This window comes from Lepidochelys kempii, chromosome 23 (genome assembly GCF_965140265.1).
Source record: "Lepidochelys kempii isolate rLepKem1 chromosome 23, rLepKem1.hap2, whole genome shotgun sequence".
NCBI classification, from domain to species: domain Eukaryota; kingdom Metazoa; phylum Chordata; order Testudines; family Cheloniidae; genus Lepidochelys; species Lepidochelys kempii.
The window spans coordinates 4,814,220-4,819,955 of record NC_133278.1 but is presented as its reverse complement, the minus strand read 5'-3'; positions in this window follow the sequence as shown (position 1 = coordinate 4,819,955).

Below are 5,736 nucleotides of genomic sequence, written 5' to 3'. Positions count from 1 at the left end.
TCATCTGCATAGCCACCACCCCCAGCACAGCCATTGGCTGGCCTGCCCGGCCTCATCTGCATAACCACCACCCCCAGCACAGCCATTGGCTCGCCTGCCCGGCCTCATCTGCATAGACCCCCCCAGCACAGCCATTGGCTCGCCTGCCCGGCCTCATCTGCATAGACCCCCCCCAGCACAGCCATTGGCTCGCCTGCCCGGCCTCATCTGCATAGACCCCCCCACACGTACGCAAGCCATCGGCTTCTCCGCCCTGCCTCCTCTGCATAGCCACGCCCTTGACCCGATCAATTGGTTCCCCCGCACTGTTTTATCTGCATAGCTACGCCTTCAGATCAACCCATTGGTTGCCCGACCCTGCTAAATTTGCATAGCCCCCCCCACCTCATTGTAGCCCATTGAGTTTCTCGTCCTGCCTTATCTGCATAGTCACGCCCTCAGCCAACCCATTGGCTCGCCTGCTATCGCCCCTGCCCTGTTTTATTTATATAGCCACGCCCCTAAATTTAATGCTTGGCTCCACCCCCCTTGTTTTAAAAGCATGACCACCTCCCCTTCCCAGCCAGTGGTTCATTTACACATGCTTATTTGCACAGTCACGCCCATGGATGCTGCCATTTGCTCATACACTGAGTTTAATCTGCATGACCACACCTCCCGCACCTAGCCATTGGTTCATCCATTTCATCCATGGGGGGGGCCAGTGACAGCTCCACCCACCCCAAGGTGGGTGTGGCTCTCACTCATCCTGCCTCCCAGGGGACAATTGAAGCAGCTGATTGGCTGGCTCCTGCTGAGCCTGGGTTGCCTACCTTAAGTAGACCCAGGAGAGGGGAGCTGTTGGTTCTGGTAAAGTTCCCAATGGTCCTTCAACCCCCCTCCCCATCCCCTGCTGAACCTAGTACACCCTGCCCCTAATAACACCCCCCCAGTGCACCTCCTCCCCAGTGCATGCCCTGCAGCCCCCCTCCCCTCCCCAATAGTCCTTAACTCCCTGATGTGACCCCAGTACCTCCCCACTAACCTCACCTCCAGTGCAACCCCATCCCTTCCACCAATAACCCCTCAATGCACCCTGTACAACCCCCATCCCCTCCCCAATGGTCCTGCAACTCCTTCATGTGAACCCAATTGACCCCACTAGCCCCTTCCCCAATTCCCCCAATAAACTCCCCAGTTCACCCCCACTAGCCTCACCTCCAATGCAAACCCATCCCCTCCCCCAAAAAGCCCCCCGCCAATTCATCCTGTTCAATGCCATCCCCTCCCCAAATGGTCATTCAACACCCCCCCTCACAACTGAACCCAGTGCTCCCCCATGAACCCTCTCCCCCAATGCACCCTCGCCTCAATGCACCCCATCGACTCCTGCCAATGAGCCCTGTGCAACTCCCCCTCCCCAATGCACCCCCACTAACCTGCTCCCCCAATGCCCCTCCTCCCCAGTGTTCTCTGCCTACCCCACTGTTTACCCCTCCCCAGTTTACCCTGTGCAAACCCCAGCCCCTCCCCAATGCACCCTCCACCCTGCTAATCAATCCCCGCCCCAGTACTCTCTGGCCACTCCCACACACCCCTCCCCATGCACTCTGTGCAATCCCCCCATCCCATCCACCAATGCACCCCCCATTAATCCCCTCCCCAGTCCTCACTACCCACTCCCATTTGCACCTCCCCCAATGCCCCGCCCCACCGCACTCCTCCAGCCCCCTGGCCATGTCCTTCATCCAGCCCCAATACACCCTGCACACTCCTCCACCCCCTCCCCAAGGCACCCCATTCAACTCCTCCCCAATGCATCCTGTGCACCTGCCCATTTAGCCCCTCCCCAATGCACACTGCCCCCCATTTATGGCTTCCTCCCCCAAGGCAGTCTCCTCAATCCCTCTGCTCCATAATGCTCGCCCTCCTCCCCCACCCCTACCTATCTCTGCCATGCTCCCATTGCAGCCCCCCCACCATTCACCCCTCCTCCCAATACTTCCTATCCCCTGCTATCCCTGATACCCCCAAATACCTGCAGCGCCCCTCCAGGTCTCCCCATATCCCTGCAAATCCCCCAGGGCCCACTATTCCTGCTGCTGCCAACAAGAACCCCTAACAAGCCCACAACATGCCAGCGTCCCCCACACACACACTTATGCAGCACGCCCTCCCACATCTCACCCCCCACAGAACCCCAGTGGAGGCATACGCTTTATCCCGGAACAGCGTCTACCATCCTCGTTCGAACTGTGAAATCCAGCACATGGGTCACAACCAGCTTTGGTCGTGGAGTGAAACGTGTCTGTGCAGAGGAGGGGTCTGCTTTGCCCGCCAGGCAAGGCTGGACTCCACGCAACCGGGATGGGGAGGATGGCGGGCGTGGTAAGTGCCCATCACAAGCACAGCGATTCACGGCGTAGAGCCAGAAGAGACCCCCCGCTGATCATAGTCACGGGGTTCATCCAGAGAGCCATGGATGCAGAGACCATTTCCTCCAGCCCCCTGGAGCGCACAGGCCAGAGAACTGCCCTGAATGAATTCGAGATCTTAATAAAACATCACATCTTGAGTTGAAAGTGACCAGGGCTGGAGAATCCATCACCACTCTGGGGAAATTGCTCCGGGGTGAAATACTTGCACTGTTGAAAATTTACCCCTTTATTTCCAGTCCGAATTTGTCCCTCTTCAATTCCTAGCCCCTGGATCACATTAGACCTTTCCCTGCTAGACTGAAGAGCCCAGGATTAAATATTTGTCCCCTGGTAGACTGGGATCAAGTTACCTTCTCTTTGGCGGAGGATAACAACGGTGAAAATGGCCATGCTAATAACAGGACGGGTAGCAGGGATGGTGGGAGGGCTCCAGGGAGGGCAGAGTGGCAGGGGGCATGGGGCCAGGAAGGCTGCCCCTTCCCCAGGCTGCAGCTGCCAGAGCCAGTGCAGACGGGAAGGGGCCAGGGCGATTTAACGAGCTCCAATAGGATTAGGGCCTGGGGTGGGGGATTAACAGGATCAGTGTCCTTAGGTCAAAACGCTGCCCTGCCCCCCCAGTTAACTTCTAAGGGGGATTTAGTGCTGGGGAAGGGTGCCGGCATCACAGGCCCAAGCCCCCAAACCATGGCCTGCCCCACCAGTGACCCTGGCCTGCCCCCCAGTCCAGTCACCCCACAGCACTAGCAAAGGAGAAAGGGTTTGAGTTCATGCATCTGTAGAAGAAGCCGATACCCCCCTCTGGGGGCCAGAATGCGTCATGACAGCACAGACACATGGTGGGGAAAGGCCTCGTTAATTGGGCACTTTTAATAAAGACAGGCAGGGCTGGAAAGGGAACCCAGGAGTCCTGACTCCCAGACCCTCCCACCCCCAGCTGCTCTATTCACTAGACCCCGCTCCCTTCCCCAAGCTGGGAGGGGGGAACAGAACCCAGGAGTTCTGACTCCCGGCCTCCCCGCTCTAGCCACTAGACCCCACTCCCTTCCCAGAGCTGGGGAAAGAAGCCAGGAGTCCCGGCTCCCAGCCCCCCCCCTCTAACCACTAGACCCCACTCCCCTCCCAGAAACTTTCCAGACCAAGAACAGCAGAATCAGACTTGTCCATGCTGGTGTGAGTCACGGCTTACACCATTGCAGCCCATCTGCACGAGGGGTTTGCACAAGTACAGCTAGACCCAGCTAGCAGCCTGATTTAAACAAAGCCTTGAGCAGTTTCTAGTAAGACAGCCGTGTCCAGCTTCAAAACGACCAGCCCAGCAGGCCCCCGAGGGCTGAAGGGGCCAAGGAGACTGTGCGCCTAGCAAGGGTGAGGCAGACGGACAAGCGGTGGTGTGTGCTGACTCTCCCTGGGAACAGATCCCTGGCTCGAAGAGCATAATCCAAAGAAGCTGCTGTATTCACTCCGTAACCTGTAGCCAAGTCACAAACCGCAAGCAGGCACCTTGCCACTAGAGGGGGATGCTCCGTAGGAGTCAGTGCATGTGATACGTCAGCACGGTGTAGGCATGTCCCAGACCTGTTGATAAGTCAGGGAATTTTCAATGAGACTTTTCCCATCCAAAAAATTCGATTAATCAAAAACCAGAACTGTTTGCAGGGCCGGGTCGATTCTGGGGAATTTCTTGACTTGAAAAGGTGGAAAAAAGTTTATAAAATTGTCAAAATGTCCCATCTTGCTGTCGTCTGAGTGGCACATTGCAGTTTCCTGGCTTGAAAGGCCTTTTCCGGCAGCGATTGAGGCTAATTGTCGTTTCAACCGAAATGAAGGAAGTTCAAAAACAAAATGTTTCCAGCGACCTGAACCCAAACCAACGTTGACTGTTCATGTCCCGAAGGTTTTCGAGATTTGGACTCTCCATCTCCGTTCGAGACGGGGAAATTTCCCAGAACCTTGACTATTTTCCTGGGACGGGAACACCGTCACCGGTCCCTAGTCCATCACGGGAGGGGGTGTACATTCACACTGGAGCTGGGAGGAGCAGACATACGCAAGTGCTGCTTGAGTTAGGGTGCTAAAAATAGCAGGTTGGCCACTGCGGCGGGAGCGGGAGCTGCTGAAATACACAGCTAGCATCTCGGCCAGGATTGTACTTGCCTATCCCACCGCCCGGGAAGCCACGACAACACCATGGGGTTTTTTAGTGGGCCAGCTTGCTCAGTATGCCTCCTCCAGCCAGAAATTACACCTGCGACTCACAGACATGCCCTGTGAACCTTTCAGGGCATGGAACCGTGTTTTCATTCTGGGCCTATGCAGTGCCCAGTGCTACAGGGCCCGATGCGACCCTGGTCTGGGGCCCATTGATCTCCCCTAGCTCACGTCAATAACAACCCGGGGGGCACCGACACCACCTGAAACCAATTTCATAGCCAGGCAAACCCTGCGGCTCCCCACACTTCCGTCCCCTCGCGTCCCGGTGGATCCAAATCTTTCCTGTGTCTTGGACCTGACAGAGTTTGTTCATGGATCTGACGTGTGTGTGGTGAGGGGGAATCTCCTAGTGGGTCCCATGGGTGAGTAGAAAGGACAAGGCTCAGGATCTTGGTCTTTATTCATCAGCTGGGCACTCACCCTGCAGTCTGTATGGCCCAGAGTGCCGTGAGCAGCATCTCAGCGCCGGCATACGCAGCTGAGGCAGTCCCATCGGCCAGCGTTCCAGGGCCCACTGTCAAGACGCCTGGATTGTCAGCCTGATCCGGGAACTGAGTCCGAAAAGCTGGCGACAAATGGGCAGATCCGGGGTGGATCGTTGAAGTTAAAAGATGTGTGGCTAAGGGGGCTGCAGGGCCCCTGGGAATGTCAGGGGTCGGCATGGCAACGGGCTGAAAGAGTCTAGAAATGGGAGGAAATGTCTGAAGTCACCAGGATGCGCGTCAGTTGGCCAGAGAGATTTGCCAGCCTGGCGCAGAGCATGTTTATATCACAGCTGCCACCTCCACCATGTCCCGGGCACCACTGGGCCTTTCTTACCTTGGTCCTGGCAGCCCTCCTGAACAGACCTGGCCAAAGAGAGGACCCCGGATGGTTTTGCGATTTTGCGGATGATGGTTGTCTGTCCTGCCGCGGCTCCAGTTGGGAGACTGCCCCCGACCCTCCCTCCTCTCCTGAGAAAAACCAGCCTGAGCTGATCAGTTTCTCCCCATTTGGTGCCAACATTCTCCTTAGCTTCACTAGCTTTTCTCCCTCCCCAGGGACACCCCGCCCTGGCAATCGGACCCCCCCACCCCCACCCCGCAGCCTGGGGTTTAGACGAAACAAG